Source organism: Rattus norvegicus, chromosome 3, assembly GCF_021556685.1.
Source record: "Rattus norvegicus strain SHRSP/BbbUtx chromosome 3, alternate assembly SHRSP_T2T, whole genome shotgun sequence".
Lineage (NCBI taxonomy): Eukaryota > Metazoa > Chordata > Mammalia > Rodentia > Muridae > Rattus > Rattus norvegicus.
The window spans coordinates 92,464,347-92,487,416 of record NC_141536.1 but is presented as its reverse complement, the minus strand read 5'-3'; the positions used below and the strand labels follow the sequence as shown (position 1 = coordinate 92,487,416).

Genomic DNA, 23,070 nt, shown 5'->3' with positions numbered 1-23,070 from the left:
TTTCCTGTAATCTTGGCTGCTTCCTTTGTTTCTAAAACACCATATTCCTTAATATGTGCGACTACTTATTTTGAAAGTAGTCCCTGCTACTAGTCCATTAATCAGAATGAGGTATTAGGCTGGGAGAGAAATTTGTGGGAGACAATGTTAATAATTCTGGGTAATGCTTGGCCGCTGGTGGGCTAGATTGTAAAAAGCCTCAAGTCTCGCACTGCACCCAGGACTGTGAAAATGACGTTTGAGTTATTCTATATTGTGTTTTTTTTTTTTTTTGCAACATCAAAAGCTCCATCAACCTCTCTAATAAAGATAAAATAGATCCATACAAACTGCTCACCAGCACGACATGTTTTAGGTTGATAGAAGGAAGGTTCACTGCTAGTGTTGAAAAATAGTCCTGTGTCTTTAAATGATTTGTTCGTTCTCCTCTGTGGGAGTGACCGGCCTTCTTTCCTTCCTTCCTTCCTTCTTTCCTTCCTTTCTTCCTTTCTTTCTTCCTTCCTTCCTTCCTTCCTTCCTCCTTCCTTCCTTCCTTCCTTCCTTCCTTCCTTCCGAATTCTCTTTCTTTCTTTCTTTCTCTCTTTCTTTCTTTCTTTCTTTCTTTCTTTCTTTCTTTCCTTTGAGCTAGAATATTTCTTTTTATTTAGCTAGTCATTGTATATTATTATGTGGCTACATTATTTTGGGGCAGTTGTTTTAATTGAGGCCCCCTCAAAAAGAAAGCTTCGTGGGGGAAAAGGGGGAACAACCCTTACAAATAGAGCAAGGGATGCAAATGAAAATGTTTCCTCTGATAGTTAAATCCGTGATTTGAGTTTTAAAAACAATGAGAAGAAAAGGAGGCTGGAACCCCCGTGACCAGTTTGCTATAAAGGGTCCAGCACCCGCTGGGCAGCCTCATCTTTCAGATGTATCTTTAAAGCTGTCTTGCTGGATTGGAAGTCCCTGGAGGACAGGACTGGCACCCTGTTCAGTTATGCCCAGAAATTCAAGAAACAGAAGTCAGTATTGATTTCACACCCTCCTGGCTCTCATCCGAGTCTGTGTGGTGAAGTGAAGCCTTCCAGACTTGAGGAACTAACTATATAGCAACATTATTTTTATGATGTGGGGGCTCAACCCTGATCTGATTACCCTCTAGCCATATTGAGTGTCTAATCTGTACCCTAAAAAATAGGAGAATTTCCATGTCCCCATTTCATGCTGTGCTGGCTCAAACCTGAACCCCCAGGACTCCTTCAATGAAAAAAAAAATCCAAGATTATTCTAATTATGAGAGCTAGCTGAGTGCATCATGTGTCTTTAAATGATCTGTAAACAGAACACTCTGGGGGTATTTATGCTACATTCCGTGTAAAATATATTTTAAAATTTATGCAAAACATAGAAAACAATTCACCTTTATTTCCTATGTTGCGTTGCTTTGGTGAGAGTTATTGGAATGAGAGAGACTTTGCCTTTTCATTGACTTTTCCCAGATTTCTGGTGAGATACCTAACGCTACTAACCTCAGGAGTAGTCAGCCCAGAGGAAGTCTACTGGGGTCCATTTTCAGGATGGTGCATATGGGAACAATAATTTATGAACGGTAATAAGAGTTGGGTATGCAATTCCCCGCCCAACATCAGGGTAAGTGTACCCCACTGATTACTGAATGCACAGGAAAGACTTGACTAAATAAGATAAAAGCCATCTGTACTGCTTGTTTGTAAGTTGGCATTTTTCAAAAGCAATTGAGAAAAGAAGAACATGAAAATCCCAATGAAGAAATATGTTTTAAGGAATATATATGTATGTATATATATATATATATATATATATATATATATATATATATTTAAGAGGTAGGATGTGGGGGCTGTCAGTGAAGAATCATCCAAGCTTTTCCATACAGGGGATGGGAAAATTAGCTTGCACCACTGTGTGATGCTGCTGTGACTTTGTCTTCTTGCTAGCTGTGGATTTCCCCTCAAGGGAGCTGAAAATGTATCACGTTTTATTAATTTATTGGCTCTGCACTGAGGTGTATTGTAAGCCAACTTTAAGTACTTAATTTTGGTGTTTATTCACTGCTCATAAAGAGAGGTGTCTTTCCTGATGAAGCCTGAGGATGTCTGTCTATCATCAACCAAGGATGAGAAATCTAAACACACTTAAAGGTGCTATTTGTACTTATTTTTAAATTCATTGGTAGGTGGGTAGGTGTGTGTGTGTGTGTGTGTGTGTGTGTGTGTGTGTGTCCCTGTTTATGTGCTTGTGTTTGTGTGTGCCTGTGTGTGTGCCTGTTTGTGTTCACGTATGGAGAAGCCAGGGGTTGATGTGTGATATCTTCCTCTATCACTGTCTGTCTTATTATTGTTGTTTCCTTTTTAGACAAAGTCTCTCCAGTATAGAGTGCAACATTCTGATGATAGTGGCTGACCAGCCAGCCCTTGGAATCCTCCTGTCCCCATCTCTCCAGATGTGGGGTTATACATTTGAGGATTGGAACCCAGCTCAGCTTTCTGTATGAGTGCTGGGAATCAAGTTTAGTTCCTCACACTTGCACAGCAAGCACTTAACTGACGGAGCTAGCTCACAAGCTCTGAGTCCGAGTCTAATGCATCCCGACTTGGCTTTAAACTCACAACGTAACTGAGGATGACCGTGAACTGGAGGGTACTAGATTGACTTCACCTCTCAAGTGCTGGAATCAGCAGAATGCATCTATGCCCAGATTGTTCGATATGAACGAGTGGTGATTTCGTTCCTGGTTTGTTAGGGCTGTATTCTTCCAGAGGTGGTAGGGTTGTAGATTTGAGGATGTGACTGAGGAAGTTGTTTCTTTTCCCCGTTTCTAGAAATTGGCAATTTTATTCCCTCTCAGCACACAAGAATGTGTAAATGTGGTGGTTGGGATAGGAATGGTAAGGTCACAGTAGGGACCTGTGGAGAGCTAGTGTTTGACACCACAAAAATCTTCAAGGATAAAAATTACAAATGAAGAATAGATAGAAGAAAAGAATGTCAACCAGGCAAATGGAAAGAGGGAGGGCACGAGACTGGCAGGAACATGGCCCAGGTCAGCCTCTGCCCTACTGAGCTACCAGGAGTGTCAGACAGGATCATTTCTACAAAGACTTTGTTTCATTTCCTTTTCCAACTTTAATGTTGTCAGATAAAATGAAAGGCCCACAGTGAGATGTGGGTGCCAGCCCAATAGTAAATAGTAGTTCTATAAAATGATGTACCAAGTATCACACTGGACACATATTATTTCAGGATTGCATGCAATTCGAATTTTACTGATATTTTGTGTTTTCTTTGCCATGTCAAAGAACACTGCATGTCCCATGAGCCACCTTCGGTGATAGCTGGAACACAGTGCTGGAGAGTTCGTGTTCTCCAAACATGAGGTGACCGTGTTGGTTGAAACCTCCTGTGGCTCACACTCTACTGAGAAGCCTGGGTTTCACTCTTTGCCCTTTATACCCGTCATTCTACAAACCTCTGAAAATACATTTTCTTTATACACTGATACCTGAATGCCCCTTTCATCCACTGCTCCAATTAACCACTCCTTTCACCCTTCTCTGAGTTTTTTGAACAGTGCTCCCAGAGGTCCATAATGTTCATAGAGTCATAAAATTCTCTTTTTAAGCAATAACTCATTTTAGTGCTACTATTCCTATTATCATTATCATTAGCAAGTATGTGTGCAGCATGCGTTTAGGTGTGCACCACAGCACACGTGTGGAGCTCAGAGGACGGCTTTATGAGTCTGTTTTCTCTTTCCACCTTTACCTGGATTCCAGGGATGGAAATCAGGTCACCAGACTGGCACAGCAAGAGCCTTTACCAGCTGAGCCATCTCGTTGGCCCAATAAAGTCCCTTAATCTAACATAATTTCCTCCTTTCTCTTCAGAAGTTGCTGTCTTCCCCTGAAGACATTGCATCTGCCATGGCTGTCTTGAGTGGAGGCTAGTCTTTTCAAGGGCCACAGGTATCTCAGAGCAAAGGACCTATAACAGAACTTGTGACCATTTTTTTTTTTTGGTTCTGTTTTTTGGAGCTGGGGACTGAACCCAGGGCCTTGCGCTTCCTAGGCAAGCGCTCTACCACTGAGCAAAATCCCCAACCCCAACTTGTGACCATTTAAGCTGTGAACTTTAGACAAATATTTTTGAGACATGGCTTACATTCATGCTTTTAACAAATGGAATCTGTTACTATGGTTAAGAATTGCAGCACCCCAATTAGAAATGCTACTGATGTCCTTTCCTCGGCCGATTTGTTTTTCACCTTTGAAAAAGCTTGTCTTCATCAGCAAACCAACAAGGCACAACTGTTATTAACTGTCAGCGCATGGGAAGGGAGATGAGAGGGGTTATAAAGGATGTATAAACGAGATAAAGGGCCAGACCTCAGGTTTGTGACCTATGAAGATAAAAATCTTGTTTGATTGGCAGTTGAAGTTAAAACAAACAAGTGGGAAACTTGCCTGCAAAAATCAGCAATCAAGTTAAGATGATTTAATCAAATTTTCTATTCAAAATAATTCCTTTCCCCAAGCCCATCATGGGCCATCTTTTCCCAAATGAGTACTTGAAAGAAGAAAACCGGGCTAGGGAGACAGGATCTCAGATGATTATAACTGAAGAGTGTTGATTGTTCCAGAGCCTCAATGCGTCTGGTGTGCCTGGAATCCAAACAGATTCAAAGGAGGCACAGTATGGTAGGGACGGGGTGTGAAGGCACGGCTTCGGGGTTTTGTGGGGCTGGCACTGGTAGGTGTGAGACACTGAAGGGCGGTGGCCCAGCTGAGAGCCATCAGACTCCTGAGTCAGTTGCAACCATGCATCTTGCATATGGCTCGCAGATCCGTGAGCTGGGAGACAGCTGGGATGACAGCTTCTTGACTGGCTTATCGTCATGCTCCTTTCCATGGCCAGCCCAGACTCTGGGCTCCATCACAACACACTGCTCTGTTCAGCATGGCTGTGCCTTTTTCATCGCTTCCAGTCTAGCCATCCAGGCCACTCAATCAATACATTGTAAGTGACACCTGAGATGGACACTCAATCAATACATTGTAAGTAACACCTGAGAGGGAAACCTATTTCTTTACCCCGGACTAGATTATCTCAAACACACTTTGTGATATTAAAACTCTTCAGTGCTTCCTGTGCAAGAATCTCAATGAGTCCTTCCATTGAGAGGGCAGATGATGGCTCAGTCACTCACATCATATTATTTTAAATTCTGGGGCATGTGTATGTGTGTGGGGGTCTGGAGGTTGTTACAGATATTTTCCCTCTTCTACCTATTTTTCAGAATTTTAAACACATAAAACCAAAAGGATATTTCATCAAAAGGAAGAAGAAAATTGATTTTGGACATGCCCAATCTCTGTCTTAACTGATATCTAGATCCATTATGAATATACAATGACAGACTCTGTTTAAAAATATTTTATACGCTTTTTTTCTTAAACCAGAACCCAAATAGCCATAAAATATGAGACCACCCCCTTTCTCCCTTTGTTCTGACAGAAGTGGCACTTCATAAGTGACACTGTGTTAGGAAACTGTGGAGCAGGAGGAACACCCAGCTTTCTAAAGAGAGCTTATCATTGTATCCTGAGGAAGCAATCTCATTCCACCTACAGAACAGAGAAGGCTGCAGAAAAGAACAGAAAACACGCCATATTTTCAACTTTATTTTTAAGTAATTATATGAAAAAACTCTGTCTTTATAAACCAATAAATTATACACTTTAGAAATGTTTTTCTCTCCATGTATATAATTATTCATGCTCCATATATATTCTAGTTTGCTTTTCTGTTGCTGTGGCAAACACCATAACCAAAAGCCACTCTAAGAAGAAAGTGCTTACTTGAACTTACAGGGAAGTCAAGGCAGGAATTCAAGACAGGAACCTGGAAACAGGAACTGAAGGAACACTGTTTCCCGGTTTGCCGCAGGCTCGTGCTCAGCTAGCTGTTCTACACAACCCAGGCCTACCAGCCTAGGAAGGGTGCTATGGGCTGAGCCTCCTACATCAATTAAGAATCAAGAAAATTGCCTATAGTTAAATGTGATGGAGACAGTTCTTCAGACATGGTTCCTTCCTCCAGATGACTAAGTTTGTGTTAGATTAACAACTGAAGCTAAGCATGACATTGTTTAAAACATACAAAAAAATTACTTCTGCTTCTTCTATCTAGAAGAAATTGACAATTTCTTATATTTTAAAACATTTTTTTAAAAATATTCAAACACAAGTACTGTATTTATATTATTTCCACTCTTTTCTTTCCCCCTTCAATTCCTCAAGTGTCCCCTTCCAACTTATGACCTCCTCTTCCATATTTATGACCTCTCTCTCTCTCTCTCTCTCTCTCTCTCTCTCTCTCTCACACACACACACACACACACACACACACACACACACACATGCGCATCCCACACCCCACACTTTGACCTTGGACTTTCCAGCCTCTAGAACTGGAGAAATACATTCCTTTTGCTTATAAGTCACCCAATTAAGGCTATTTTGTTATAGTAATACAAACCGACTAAGGCAGATCATGATAAATAATTCTAGCAATAATTACTCTTCATCTTTGCCTAGCACTGTAACTTTCCCGGTGCTATTTCAGGCCTTCCCCATACATTATTACTCTGGAATTTCATAACGATCCTTCCAGGTTGCAGGGAGTGCACTGTTACTCTCATTATTCTGGGTGGAGAGCAGATACCAAAGAGTTAACCATAGGGCTGGCAGTCTTGTTAATGGCAGAGGCAGGGGTAGCGACTGATTCTCCAAGTTCCTATCCAAAGATCTTTCTTGGACACTATACAACCTTCCAAATATATAAAAACAGTCTTTCTTAAAAACACCAGAGGTATAACATTTAACATAGAAGAAATGGACTCAAATAGAATTTGCCACTCCGTCAGGCTCAACACAACTAATTTTGATGCTATTCCCAGATCTAATGAGGATAGGCATTTAATTCCATCATTACAAAGAAAATGGACATTTTGAAGCAAGCACAGTGGACAAACGAGCTCATCAATGACAGAGGATGGTTATTTTTTCTAGTGACTTTGTGAGGATTTTCTAAATTACGCTGTATACTTGCAACTGCCTAATGCGATTGAGTGCCCACTAAGCCATGGACCTCAATAACACAACACAACAATCTCTTTGATGCTGTCTTTAATCTTGAGAAATAAAATAGTATGGCAGCTGCTGTATTTTGTGTGTGTGTGTGTGTGTGTGTGTGTGTGTGTTTGTGTGTATGTGTGTGTGTGAGTGTGTGTGTGTTTTCACATGGATAAAGCAAATACATGTTTGAAGGTGCACACGCATATCTGTATGTGTGCACAGAGACTTGATGTCAACCTCCTGTGTTGGGTTCTTCAAGCCCTATCTACAACATTTCTGGATGGATGAAGGCTAGATCTTTCACTGGTCTGGAGCTCACAAATAAGATGAGCTGGCTGGCCAGATAGGCTTAGGGTCTCTCTCTGTCTCTATAGCCATGGGATTACAAGTACTGGACCACCATGGCTGGCCTTCCTTTGTGGGTCTTCATGTATGCAAAACAAACACTTTGCTCACTTAGCCATATCCCAAGATGCCCTATCTTTGAAAATCACAATGTAGGTTAAAAAATAACTACAGAGGGTTGGAGATTTAGCTCAGTGGTAGAGCGCTTGCCTAGCAAGTGCAAGGCCCTGGGTTTGGTCCTTAGCTCCGAAAAAAAAAATAACTACAGTTTAGAATGTTATACCATCACCATCTGAATGAAGTGTGAGAGTTTTTCTAAGTAGCAGGTCTCACTGCTGCATGTAGGAAAGCCACTCCTATACAGGTTCCTGACAGCTGACACTTTGGCTTTTATTTGTGGAAACCCGGCTGAGGGGTTACTGACTCATGCAACCAACATCCTAAACTATTCTTACATATAAAAGTCCTAGGCTCTGTGGTGGTGCACCCTTTAATTCCAGCACTTGGGAGGCAGAGGCAGGCAGATCTCTGTGTGTTTAAGGTCCCCTTGGTCTACAGAGCGAGTTCTAGGACAGCCAGGGCTACTAAGAGAAGCCCTAACTTGAAAAACCAAATAAATAAATGAATAAATAAATCCCTAAAGTCAGGTGTCATTATATCTAGCTTAAAAAACAAACAAACAAACAACAACAACACCAAAAACAGTCCTTGTACAATTCCAGTACATGAAATAGAGGTGAATGGAAAACCACAGTTATAGCAGGGGTGAGGGAAGGCTGAGTCTCCATCATCACAAGATTTCTGTATTAGTTAGGGCTCTCTAGAGTTACAAAACTTATGGAATGAATCTATCTATCTATCTATCTATCTATCTATCTATCTATCTATCTATCTATCTATCATCTGTCTGTCCATCTGTCTGTCTACCTGGAATTTATTGGAATGACTTACAGACTGCAGTTCAATTAATCCAACAACAGCTAGCTGTGAATGGAAAGTGTAAGCATCTAGTAGATGGTGTCTCAGCTGGTCTTCTATATAAGCTGGAATCTCGAAGAAGTAGATTCCAATGGATACACATGCAAGGTGAGTTTAAGCAGTGAAAGGACAAAAGAATCTTCTTCCATTGTCCAGAAGAAGGCATGGCCCAGATTAAAGGTGTGCCCCGAGATCAGTATTACTTTCAGCCTCAATATCCAGATGACAGGTGTGACTTCCACTTCTGGATTGTAGTTCATTCCGGATGTAGTCATATTGGCAACTGAGAACAGCCATTGCGGTTCCTGTGCGTCTTTCGTCTGCCCATCATTTTTGCTCTGCTTAGTAGTGAGAAGTCAGTGAAGTAGAAAGGAAATGAAGTCCCTACTCTTAGGAAGCTTCCAGTCTTGACTTCTGGCCCTTGCAAAGAGCATGCACAACAGGAAGAATTTATACTGAGGGACGTGGTCTAGGGAAGAGGTCTTCTACGAGTTCTCTAAGGATGAGTGCTTGAGCTGGGTCTGAAAGACAATCTATGTTTAATAGTGAAAGGGGGAATTGGAAATTGCTGGGAAATAGGAAGTGGATGTATAAAGGCAAACTATGCTAAAAGCTGAGTAGAAGAAGCTGAACAATGAAAAAAAAACACAGGCTTGCATTGGCAACAAGAAAGCAAACCATGACAGCAATGGGGTGAGAGGGATGAGGGGGCTGAGATGGCTGGCTCAGGAAGGGGGCAGGGACAATCCAAGGTCACAGGCCTAGCACATGACTTCTTTGCTAGTTGAGAAGGCCCCTCTGCTGTGGGTGTACAAAACTTGGGAAGGAGCTGTGAGTGGATATGACAAGACGAGTCAGAAGAACAATCCTTTGTCCAGGAAGAAGAGGGTTAAGAAATTGTGGAGGAGTCAGTGGGTCAGAGTTATTTAGAAAATAAAGTTTGCAGGACTGCGGACATGGTGGGGGAGTGGTGGAGGAAGGATGGTAGATTCAGGTTTCTAGCTGGTGTAATAGGCTCCTCTAGTGAGAGGGTGTTCCTTTGGAGCAGGGGTCAGAAACTTTAGTATGTGGGTCACATCCATGTTCCTTGGTTTGTGCTTTCTATGTAGCTGCTTTTACACCCCAAATGTGGAGTTGAGAAGTTGTGACCAACATGGTTCCTAAAACTGAAATCTTTTATCTCTATCTTCAAAGAAATCACTTTCTTAACCCAGTCTTAGAGAAAGCTCACATACACGCTGCTGTGACTCGGATTTCTGTGTGTTCCCCCCAAAGCTCATGTATTGGAAGCTTGGTCTCTTGTGTGACAGAGCTGATATAGGGAGGGACCTTAAAGAGGTGAGGGCTGGTGGAGGTTAAACCTAACCTCTCTTCAACTCTGGTTCCCTGCTTTACAATGAAATCTCTCCTTCACTCATCAACTCCCTCCTGGATTGCATCTGCTGCAAAATGATGCAGCTGTCGGGGGTGGGGGTGGGGGTGGGGGTGCGGGGTGGGGGTCATTAGAGCCAATGCTATGCCCTTTGGACTTTCGATCTCCAAAATTCAGAGTCAAAATATTCTTCAAAATGAGACATCCAATGTCAGGTATTTTGCTATGGCAGACAGAACATATGCACACACACACACACACACACACACACACACACACACACACACGGGGAGGGTGCATGGATGGAGGGAGGGAGGGAGAAAGGAAGGGAGAGGGAGGGATAGAGGAAGGGGGAGAAGAAATATATGAGATTGGGAGAAAGGGAATCTGTGATTTTGTATGCTTTTGTGTGCATGGCGTGTTTCAGGTGCTTAGAGAAGGTGAAGAGATGAAGTCAAATAAGTTACACCCTTGGCAATGCTCTACCTTTCCTAGGTGGTGAAGAGTTAATTCCATTGGTAAAAGTATGGAAGGTATCAGACTTATGATGGAAAAACCAAAAACAAAGATTGTAGAAAACACTACCCAGCACACCTCACTGTAGCCCCGTCTGATGGAAGCATGGCTGAGGGAGATCTCAAATGGGATGACTATAACCACAGATCTCCTCAGTAATAAAGGTATGGAGGCCGCCAGTATCCAGGTATAAACAGACCACCTAGGGGAGGCAGGAATGTGCCAACATAGACGCCAAATATCAAATATATCAGTTTCCATATCCAAATGTGTGTGTGTGTGTGTGTGTGTGAGTGTGTGTGTGTTTGTGTTCCTCTAAGATCAAAATAAGAAAATGCAGTCATTGAATAGCTGTGTACAAGGTCACTTTAGGAAAACAGAAATCTCCAGTGAAGATGTCCATGGGGTTGTTTCCTCTTCCGCAGCTCAGGTAGAGGACAGACTGTCTGCTTTTGAGCTCATACCGTGGCCAGCAGTTCTTGGCATACTTTGGCTGGTCCACGCCTTACATTCTCTATCTCTGAGAGACACAATGCTGTCCTTGTAAATCTCTGCCCCGTTTGTCTTTTTTCTTCTTAGTTATACTGAGTTAAGGTAATGACTCTAAAATGAGGTCACATCCGGAGGGTTCTGAGAGGACATGAACTTGGAGGGCATCACCATCCAATCAATACCCAAAATGAAGCAAGGAGCTTCAAAATATGATATGACTGAGAGATCCAACCTACTGAGGTTCAGTAGGGAGCAGAGATCTGTACAGAGAACTGAGCTCGTTCCTGCTGACCTCCACCTGTGCTGGTTCCTGCCTTCTCACCAGCCATTCCAAAAGCACGGCAGTTATGCTGTAGAATCTATCTTCACTTTTGAGAGCTGGCTCAGAGCACAGGGTCCAGGCTCTGGATCGGTGCGAGAGCAATGATGCCACCTTTGGAATTTCTCGTTATGATCTCTGCAACCACTTGACTGCCCTTGGAGATCTCTCCTTAAGTAATATCCAAGCCCACTCCTATTTAGAGTGCACAGGGGCTAATGGGATCACTGGCTAAGGTGAAATGGTTGCAGATGGTAATGTGAAGACTAATTTATTTTCAGAGGCTTTTAGGAATTCATGTGCTTTTAATGATAGCTTACTATAACCACAGATCCCTCATTTTCATTCGTTCAGGGGAGAGGATATTGCCCATTATTAACAACAGAGGAAGACGGAGTAGGCAGCTAATTGACCCAGCTAAGCTGACACAATTGTGGTGAGGTTATGGAAGCTGAAGTGCTTTACTATGCTCCTAAGACTTCTCCCTCTTCTCTCTCTCTCTCTCTCTCTCTCTCTCTCTCTCTCTCTCTCTCTCCCCTCTCTCTCCCTCTCTCTCTCGATATCGACTTCTTTAACCCCTCTGTAAGCCATTTTCATCTCTCTCTCTCTCAAACTTCCAGGTGCCAGCCCCACACTAAGGTCTGCTGGGTAGTGATTTTTTTTCTTTTTTCACACTTGTTACTGCCTTTCCATGCCTACGCCCATAGGATGGTCAGTCGCCCACAGAAAGGTTAGAAAAGGATGGGGTTACATGCTGTCCTTCATTGCTTTCGTCATTAGCAATGGATGAAGGTGACATGTTGACTGTCACCTCATAGGAAGAAGAAAAGGGAAGATGGAAATGAGAAGCTGTCTTTCCGTTTCATCTTGATGTAAAAGGAGAGTCTGGAGGGAAGCTTTCAAGAGCCAGAAATCATTACTTTCAAGGGCAGGGGGGCGGATGTTGGTTCGTCAAAGCAAGCTGATCGCACAAGTTTACATGCTCTCTAAAGTCCAGTGGCCCCCAGTCAGTGCTCAGCAGGGCTGGAGTCTCATGGATAACTGCTTTGCCTCTGCCCACCGTCCACTGAAGCTAAAGTCTTGATCTTCCTATCGAAATTTATGTCCTGCCTCTGATGAGTTGCAGGTTTATACATGGCCTTCACTGATCTTCAGCGCTGGATTTTTTCTTTTTGAGGCAGTTTCATGAGGGCAGGCAGCACCGACAGTCGCCGGCCTGGTTCCCCTCTGCTCTGTTCTGCCTCACGTCCCACCACGCTAGCCAGGAAAGCCCCAGAGCTTCGCGCACTGAGATAACAGTCTGGGTCTGAGAGTCACCAGAGACCTTTGTGGCTTAGGAAATGACACGCAATCACTCATGATGTGAAATGTGTAGGCTCGAAGTTAGGCTACGTGGGATTGAAATACATGGCTTGGAGTGTTGGTACACGTAACTTAAAATTTTATTTTCATTTTTTTCCCTGACAGACTTAAAATTTTATTCTCCCCTATAGGTCTCTAGTCAACCTGGAATTAAATCTCAATATTCTATCTTTAGCTTTGGAAAAAATATTGACCAAGCGTATTTTTAAAACAACACAATGATATACACACACACACACACACACACACACATAAACTGGGATTACATATGGGAAAGCAATTGTCATTGCCACAAGGTAAATCTACAAACCACAAGGCACTAGACAAGGAACATTGGGAACTTAAGTTTTTCAGTAATGACCTTGGTCTTTAATTTTTAATCTGAAGCTACCAGGACAAAAATGTGATGTTGTAATAGTTCTGGTGGCAGGTTATACTATATCTCTTTTTTCGAGATTTTGTATCTCCTAAATTTTTATCTATCACTTTTATTTTCCCATAATTTAATGATTCACAATGATCTCCCATTTTTCTGTTGGGCTATCATTTCCATGTTACTTTGAAGTTACATGCTATGACTTGAATCAGGCTGTGTGCGAGTGTCCGGGTTAGAAAACAACCGCAAACATCATCCTAGGAACGCTACCTACCTCCTTTGCAACACAGTCTCTCATTGGCTGCTGCATGTGCTATGTCTGTGGTTCATCATTTCTTTTGGCTCTAGGAGTCTAGACAGCCAGTGTCAGTAAAGATGACAGAAGCCAGAGTATCAAATATTTACCTCATGTTTTGAGCTTTTGGTATATAACTTAAAATTTTATTTTCATTTTTCTATCTGACAGACGTAAAATTTTATTTTTCCCTACAGGTCTCTAGTCAACCTGGAATGAAATTTTGACATGAGCAATTTACGGATTTAGTAATTTCTCTTCTGTATGAAAAGGTAATTGTCCCAGCTTACACAGAATATAAGAGCAATGCTGATTTTTGTATAAAGGAAACTTGATAAAATCTTAAACTTGTTAAGAGCTGTGTAATTGATATATCACTAACATTGCAAATAATGACAATATCTCTATTTCTGAGCTCATCTACCATAGCTCTTTTTCTTGTCATACTGTAGTAAGAATTTCTAGTCCGAGTGATGCTAATAGTGAAGATAACACGCACATTCATCTCATTCTTGACAGCAATGGCCAATGCTTTAAAAAAAAGTGTGTGTGTGTGCACACCAATAGCATATAAAAATAATAACATACTGTTATTAATATATGTTATATATAAACATATAAATATAAATAAATACTTACATTTATGTATGTTATATATGTTGTTTACCTATTATATAATTATATGTACAATGAGACATATTGTTCTTGTTTCGGTGTTATTGGCTTTGGTGATTATGACTATGATTTTTGTTTCGTTTTTCTTTTCCATTGGTCTGTGCCTCTAACACTACTGTTCTCTTCTCTCTAGTTGCTTTGGATTTAACCTGGTTTTCCAGCTGCCAGGTTGACTGGCTATGGAGTTTTTCTGAGAGACTGTTACTTTGGCTATGTGAGTTGTTGTCAGGTTGTTTGATGTTTCTTAGGTAGTTACCTCCTCTTTTTATGTATATATATATAAAATGGAATACTGTTCCCTTCCTTCTGGGAAGGAGGAAAAGTTTATGGAAAGTATGTGTGTAAAGCTCTGGCACGCAGGTAAGCATGATTGCTGTACCCACCATCATCATCACCATTATCATCTCAGGAGCAGCATTCTTGGCCATGTATCTTATATACCAATCATGCTTTTTATAAAAGATTTTTATCTATTTTACATATATAATTAAGTAGAAGTGTCACACACATGCACACACACACACACACACACACACACACACACACACACACATGATTATATGATGAGTATACCATAGCTGTCTTCAGACACACCAGAAGAGGATGTCCAATCCATTAAAGATGGTTGTGAGTACCATGTGGTTGCTGAGAATTGAACTCAGGACTTCTAGAAGAGCAGTCAGTGCTCTTAACCACTGACCCATCTCTCCAGCCTACCGACCATGCTTTTGACATGTTAATGTTTGCTAACATCACTCACATACTTCACAAAACATTTCACAGCTATAGCATCATAAGATCCTCTAGGATGACAATTAAAGCTGATGGGGCATTTCAGAAGGAAACAGAAATGGGCACCTAGGAAAAGCAGACTCAGAGTTGTATTTGTTTTTTCCTGTGTGTTGGGTGGGGCACTTCTTACTTGTTCTTCACACCAAGGCTCAATCCCTCTCACTCCTGCATCCTGTTCTGATTCCTAGAACATTGTACTCCGTGGGCTGGGCGGCTGGGTTTCTTGCCTCTCATACTCCAGTGAAGTGTCAACAGGAAGCTGGAGCTGACTGAGGACCATGAGTGTCTGTGTTAAACCACGAGTTGGCTCCTCTGTTGAAGCCAAGAGCAATTTACAGATTTAGTAATTTCTCTTATGTATGAAAAGGTAATTGTCCCAGCTTTCACAGAATATAAGAACAATGCTGACTTTTGTATAAAGGAAACTTGATAAAATCTTAAACTTGTTAAGAGCTGTGTAATTGATATATTACTAATATTGCAAATAATGACAATATCTTTATTTCTGAGCTCATCTACCATAGCTCTTTTTCTTGTCATGCTGTAGTAAGAATTTGTAAGCACTTTTCCCTACTCTCATTCCCAGAGAAGCCTCCATGTTCAGGTAATGATTCCTCTAATACAAATACTCCCTGAGTTGAACTTTAAAAATAACTTGAATTGGACCCGGTGAGAGAGAGACCCAACCGCCTGGTCAGGTGGGCACTCCTGAGGCTGCAGAGCAGAAGAGACCACCAACTCTGCTCACCCCTGCCCACATCCCTGGCCCAAGAGGAAACTGTATAAGGCCTCTGAGCTCCCGTGGGGGAGGGCCCAGGAGCGGCAGGACCCCTGTGCCTGAGACACCACCAGAACCAGAAGGAAACAGACCGGATAAACAGTTCTCTGCACCCAAATCCCGTGGGAGGGAGAGCTAAACCTTCAGAGAGGCAGACAAGCCTGGGAAACCAGAAGTGACTGCTCCCTGCACACACATCTCGGACGCCAGAGGAAAAAGCCAAAGACCATCTGGAACCCTGGTGCACTGAAGTTCCCGGAAGGGGCGGCACAGGTCTTCCTGGTTGCTGCCGCTGCAGAGAGCCCGTGGGCAGCACCCCACGAGCGAACCTGAGCCTCGGGACCACAGGTAAGACCAAATTTTCTGCTGCAAGAAAGCTGCCTGGTGAACTCAAGACACAGGCCCACAGGAACAGCTGAAGACCTGTAGAGAGGAAAAACTACACACCCGAAAGCAGAACACTCTGTCCCCATAACTGACTGAAAGAGAGGAAAACAGGTCTACAGTGCTCCTGACACACAGGCTTATAGGACAGTCTAGCCACTGTCAGAAATAGCAGAACAAAGTAACACTAGAGATAATCTGATGGCGAGAGGCAAGCGCAGGAACCCAAGCAACAGAAACCAAGACTACATGCCATCATCGGAGCCCAATTCTCCCACCAAAACAAACATGGAATATCCAAACACACCAGAAAAGCAAGATCTAGTTTCAAAATCATATTTGATCATGATGCTGGAGGACTTCAAGAAAGACATGAACACACTTAGGGAAGCACAGGAAAACATTAATAAACAAGTAAAAGCCTACAGAGAGGAATCGCAAAAATCCCTGAAAGAATTCCAGGAAAACACAATCAAACAGTTGAAGGAATTAAAAATGGAAATAGAAGCAATCAAGAAAGAACACATGGAAACAACCCTGGATATAGAAAACCAAAAGAAGAGACAAGGAGCTGTAGATACAAGCTTCACCAACAGAATACAAGAGATGGAAGAGAGAATCTCAGGAGCAGAAGATTCCATAGAAATCATTGACTCAACTGTCAAAGATAATGTAAAGCGGAAAAAGCTACTGGTCCAAAACATACAGGAAATCCAGGACTCAATGAGAAGATCAAACCTAAGGATAATAGGTATAGAAGAGAGTGAAGACTCCCAGCTCAAAGGACCAGTAAATATCTTCAACAAAATCATAGAAGAAAACTTCCCTAACCTAAAAAAAGAGATACCCATAGACATACAAGAAGCCTACAGAACTCCAAATAGATTGGACCAGAAAAGAAACACCTCCCGTCACATAATTGTCAAAACACCAAACGCACAAAATAAAGAAAGAATATTAAAAGCAGTAAGGGAAAAAGGTCAAGTAACATATAAAGGGAGACCTATCAGAATCACACCAGAGTTCTCGCCAGAAACTATGAAGGCCAGAAGATCCTGGACTGATGTCATACAGACCCTAAGAGAACACAAATGCCAGCCCAGGTTACTGTATCCAGCAAAACTCTCAATTAACATTGATGGAGAAACCAAGATATTCCATGACAAAACCAAATTTACACAATATCTTTCTACAAATCCAGCACTACAAAGGATAATAAATGGTAAAGCCCAACATAAGGAGGCAAGCTATACCCTAGAAGAAGCAAGAAACTAATCGTCTTGGCAACAAAACAAAGAGAATGAAAGCACACAAACATAACCTCACATCCAAATATGAATATAAAGGGAAGCAATAATCACTATTCCTTAATATCTCTCAATATCAATGGCCTCAATTCCCCAATAAAAAGACATAGATTAACAAACTGGATATGCAATGAGGACCCTGCATTCTGCTGCCTACAGGAAACACACCTCAGAGACAAAGACAGACACTACCTCAGAGTGAAAGGCTGGAAAACAACTTTCCAAGCAAATGGTCAGAAGAAGCAAGCTGGAGTAGCCATTCTAATATCAAATAAAATCAATTTCCAACTAAAAGTCATCAAAAAAGATAAGGAAGGACACTTCATATTCATCAAAGGAAAAATCCACCAAGATGAACTCTCAATCCTAAATATCTATGCCCCAAATACAAGGGCACCTACATACATAAAAGAAACCTTACTAAAGCTCAAAACACACATTGCACCTCACACAATAATAGTGGGAGACTTCAACACCCCACTCTCATCAATGGACAGATCATGGAAACAGAAATTAAACAGTGATGTCAACAGACTAAGAGAAGTCATGAGCCAAATGGACTTAACGGATATTTATAGAACATTCTATCCTAAAGCAAAAGGATATACCTTCTTCTCAGCTCCTCATGGTACTTTCTCCAAAATTGACCATATAATTGGTCAAAAAACGGGCCTCAACAGGTACAGAAAGATAGAAATAATCCCATGCGTGCTATCGGACCACCATGGCCTAAAGCTGGTCTTCAATAACAATAAGGGAAGAATGCCCACATATACGTGGAAATTGAACAATGCTCTACTCAATGATAACCTGGTCAAGGAAGAAATAAAGAAAGAAATTAAAAACTTTGTAGAATTTAATGAAAATGAAGGTACAACATACCCAAACTTATGGGACACAATGAAAGCTGTGCTAAGAGGAAAACTCATAGCGCTGAGTGCCTGCAGAAAGAAACAGGAAAGAGCATATGTCAGCAGCTTGACAGCACACCTAAAAGCTCTAGAACAAAAAGAAGCAAATACACCCAGGAGGAGTAGAAGGCAGGAAATAATCAAACTCAGAGCTGAAATCAACCAAGTAGAAACAAAAAGGACCATAGAAAGAATCAACAGAACCAAAAGTTGGTTCTTTGAGAAAATCAACAAGATAGATAAACCCTTAGCCAGACTAACGAGAGGACACAGAGAGTGCGTCCAAATTAACAAAATCAGAAATGAAAAGGGAGACATAACTACAGATTCAGAGGAAATTCAAAAAATCATCAGATCTTACTATAAAAACCTATATTCAACAAAATTTGAAAATCTTCAGGAAATGGACAATTTCCTAGACAGATACCAGGTATCGACGTTAAATCAGGAACAGATAAACCAGTTAAACAACCCCATAACTCCTAAGGAAATAGAAGCAGTCATTAAAGGTCTTCCAACCAAAAAGAGCCCAGGTCCAGACGGGTTTAGTGCAGAATTCTATCAAACCTTCATAAAAGACCTCATACCAATATTATCCAAACTATTCCACAAAATTGAAACAGATGGAGCCCTACCGAATTCCTTCTACGAAGCCACAATTACTCTTATACCTAAACCACACAAAGACACAACAAAGAAAGAGAACTTCAGACCAATTTCCCTTATGAATATTGACGCAAAAATACTCAATAAAATTCTGGCAAACCGAATTCAAGAGCACATTAAAACAATCATCCACCATGATCAAGTAGGCTTCATCCCAGGCATGCAGGGATGGTTTAATATACGGAAAACCATCAACGTGATCCATCATATAAACAAACTGAAAGAACAAAACCACATGATCATTTCATTAGATGCTGAGAAAGCATTTGACAAAATTCAACACCCCTTCATGATAAAAGTCCTGGAAAGAATAGGAATTCAAGGACCATACCTAAACATAGTAAAAGCCCTATACAGCAAACCAGTTGCTAACATTAAACTAAATGGAGAGAAACTTGAAGCAATCCCACTAAAATCAGGGACTAGACAAGGCTGCCCACTCTCTCCCTACTTATTCAATATAGTTCTTGAATTTCTAGCCAGAGCAATCAGACAACAAAAGGAGATCAAGGGGATACAGATCGGAAAAGAAGTCAAAATATCACTATTTGCAGATGACATGATAGTATATTTAAGTGATCCCAAAAGTTCCACCAGAGAACTACTAAAGCTGATAAACAACTTCAGCAAAGTGGCTGGGTATAAAATTAACTCAAATAAATCAGTTGCCTTCCTCTATACAAAAGAGAAACAAGCCGAGAAAGAAATTAGGGAAACGACACCCTTCATAATAGACCCAAATAATATAAAGTACCTCGGTGTGACTTTAACCAAGCAAGTAAAAGATCTGTACAATAAGAACTTCAAGACACTGAGGAAAGAAATTGAAGAAGACCTCAGAAGATGGAAAGATCTCCCATGCTCATGGATTGGCAGGATTAATATAGTAAAAATGGCCATTTTACCAAAAGCAATCTACAGATTCAATGCAATCCCCATCAAAATACCAATCCAATTCTTCAAAGAGTTAGACAGAACAATTTGCAAATTCATCTGGAATAACAAAAAACCCAGGATAGCTAAAGCTATCCTCAACAATAAAAGGATGTCAGGGGGAATCACTATCCCTGAACTCAAGCAGTATTACAGAGCAATAGTGATAAAAACTGCATGGTATTGGTACAGAGACAGACAGATAGACCAATGGAATAGAATTGAAGACCCAGAAATGAACCCACACACCTATGGTCACTTGATTTTTGACAAAGGAGCCAAAACCATCCAATGGAAAAAAGATAGCATTTTCAGCAAATGGTGCTGGTTCAACTGGAGGGCAACATGTAGAAGAATGCAGATCGATCCATCCTTATCACCCTGTACAAAGCTTAAGTCCAAGTGGATCAAGGACCTCCACATCAAACCAGACACACTCAAACTAATAGAAGAAAAACTAGGGAAGCATCTGGAACACATGGGCACTGGAAAAAATTTCCTGAACAAAACACCAATGGCTTATGCTCTAAGATCAAGAATCGACAAATGGGATCTCATAAAACTGCAAAGCTTCTGTAAGGCAAAGGACACGGTGGTTAGGACAAAACGGCAACCAACAGATTGGGAAAAGATCTTTACCAATCCTACAACAGATAGAGGCCTTATATCCAAAATATACAAAGAACTCAAGAAGTTAGACCGCAGGGAAACAAATAACCCTATTAAAAAATGGGGTTCAGAGCTAAACAAAGAATTCACAGCTGAGGAATGCCGAATGGCTGAGAAACACCTAAAGAAATGTTCAACATCTTTAGTCATAAGGGAAATGCAAATCAAAACAACCCTGAGATTTCACCTCACACCAGTGAGAATGGCTAAGATCAAAAACTCAGGTGACAGCAGATGCTGGCGAGGATGTGGAGAAAGAGGAACACTCCTCCATTGTTGGTGGGATTGCAGACTGGTAAAACCATTCTGGAAATCAGTCTGGAGGTTCCTCAGAAAATTGGACATTGAACTGCCTGAGGATCCAGCTATACCTCTCTTGGGCATATACCCAAAAGATGCCTCAACATATAAAAGAGACACGTGCTCCACTATGTTCATCGCAGCCTTATTTATAATAGCCAGAAAAATGGAAAGAACCGAGATGCCCTTCAACAGAGGAATGGATACAGAAAATGTGGTACATCTACACAATGGAATATTACTCAGCTATCAAAAACAACGAGTTTATGAAATTCGTAGGCAAATGGTTGGAACTGGAAAATATCATCCTGAGTGAGCTAACCCAATCACAGAAAGACATACATGGTATGCACTCATTGATAAGTGGCTATTAGCCCAAATGCTTGAATTACCCTAGATCCCTAGAACAAACGAAACTCAAGACGGATGATCAAAATGTGAATGCTTCACTCCTTCTTTAAATGAGGAAAAAGAATACCCTTGGCAGGGAAGGGAGAGGCAAAAATTAAAACAGAGACTGAAGGAACACCCAATCAGAGCCTGCCCCACATGTGGCCCATACATATACAGCCACCCAATTAGACAAGATGGATGAAGCAAAGAAGTGCAGACCGACAGGAGCCGGATGTAGATCGCTCCTGAGAGACACAGCCAGAATACAGCAAATACAGAGGCGAATGCCAGCAGCAAACCACTGAACTGAGAATAGGTCCCCCGTTGAAGGAATCAGAGAAAGAACTGGAAGAGCTTGAAGGGGCTTGAGACCCCAAAAGTACAACAATGTCAAGCAACCAGAGCTTCCAGGGACTAAGCCACTACCTAAAGACTATATATGGACTGACCCTGGACTCTGACCCCATAGGTAGCAATGAATATCCTAGTAAGAGCACCAGTGGAAGGGGAAGCCCTGGGTCCTGCTAAGACTGAACCCCCAGTGAACTAGACTATGGGGGGAGGGCGGCAATGGGGGGAGGGTTGGGAGGGGAACACCCATAAGGAAGGGGAGGGGGGAGGGGGATTTTGCCCGGAAACCGGGAAAGGGAATAACACTTGAAATGTATATAAGAAATACTCAAGTTAATAAAAAAAAATATCAAATTAAAAAAAAATAACTTGAATTAACCATGACATCAATTAACCACTAATAAATTTATTTTTTCCAGTTACAATTTATTATTACAGGTGAATTTTGAACAATGACACTAAGAATGGTATCCAAGGTCCAGAGGAAGTCAGTCTAATATGCTTTTCTTCAGGAACAGAGGCCAAAGAATATAAGCATTGAAACAGTCACTACCTCTCACTTTAGATAAATTTCCTGTTAAAAAAAAAGCCTGCTTAATGTTTCTTACTAAGAATACTACATGTTGGAGATCAATAGATGGCCCAGTGGTTAAGAGTGCTTACTACTTTTGCCAATGGCCTAGGTTCAAGTCCCAGCATCCACACTGGGCAGCTCATCTGTAACTTGAAGGCATCTTATTTCCTCTTCTACCTCTGCAATCACAGTCATGCACAGGACACACACACACACACACACACACACACACACACACACACACACACACACACACATATGATTCACCAAGAAGTAGAGAAGTTAAGAACTTGGTTTAAGACCACATGATACATCAATGGACATCATAAGATTTCTCTCAAAGCATTAGAACGTTAGAATGCCAACTCTCAGGGCTATTATTGACACAATGGGGAAGGAATCCAGTGATTTTTTTGATGATTATCAAAAGTTAAATAATGTGTTTGTAACCATCCTATAGGTGGCCTAATTTTGACTATTTATGATTCAGGAGTGGTGTACTAGTAGAGAAATGAGAACATGAAGTAAATCCTGAACTTAGTTACTAGACACAGCTTTCCCTCTAGGAAGGCTGCCAAGCAAATGTGGCGCAGCAAAACTTCCATGACCATGGAACTCGGGAATCGGGGGAAGAAATACTTCCTGCTCATTTCCTTTCCATTTACCCCTCTTCTGATAATTTCATGATTGATTCCAGAGAGCTACAACAAAATATTTAAAGCTGGGGTGCTTTCTAATGAAAAGAGGTTCATTTACATTACAGCTCTGAAGGGCTGGGAACATGGCACTGGCATCTGCTCAGCTTGTTGGGGGGAGCAGAGCAGATGGTGTTTAGTTGGTAGAAGCACATTTGGAAGAGAGCACAGGCAGGGAAGAAGAGCTTCCGGGGCGGACCTTAGCTTACATCTAGCAACTCACTCTTGTAGAACTTCTAGAGAAAATGCACTCTTTACAGAGACACATCCTTATTAAATGCCTACCCTCTTACCCAAAACCCTACCTCCTAAGGGTCCTGTTACTTCTTTAAATTTCTAATTTATCTCAGTTTTGTTGGGATGAACTGGGCAGTGTGTTTATGTATGTAGGTGTACACGTGAAGAACAGAGGGTGGCCTCATTTTCTTGGAGT

General features: G+C 41.4%; 1 long non-coding RNA gene across 10 annotated transcripts in view; it reads left to right on the top strand.

Moving 5' to 3' along the window:
- Positions 1-21,697, top strand: part of LOC147995621 (LINE-1 retrotransposable element ORF2 protein-like) — a 53,054-nt gene extending 31,357 nt beyond the window's left edge. For 2 of the 10 annotated variants that reach the window (XR_015683701.1, XR_015683700.1), the window contains 3 exons: positions 10,345-10,529; positions 13,407-13,481; positions 14,018-15,184. This is a non-coding gene — a long non-coding RNA (LINE-1 retrotransposable element ORF2 protein-like). Of the gene's footprint in view, positions 1-10,344; positions 10,530-13,406; positions 13,482-14,017 lie in introns of all 10 variants that reach the window. The other 8 variants (XR_015683695.1, XR_015683696.1, XR_015683693.1 and 5 more) reach the window with 7 other exon arrangements.
- The last annotated feature ends 1,373 nt before the right edge of the window (positions 21,698-23,070 follow it).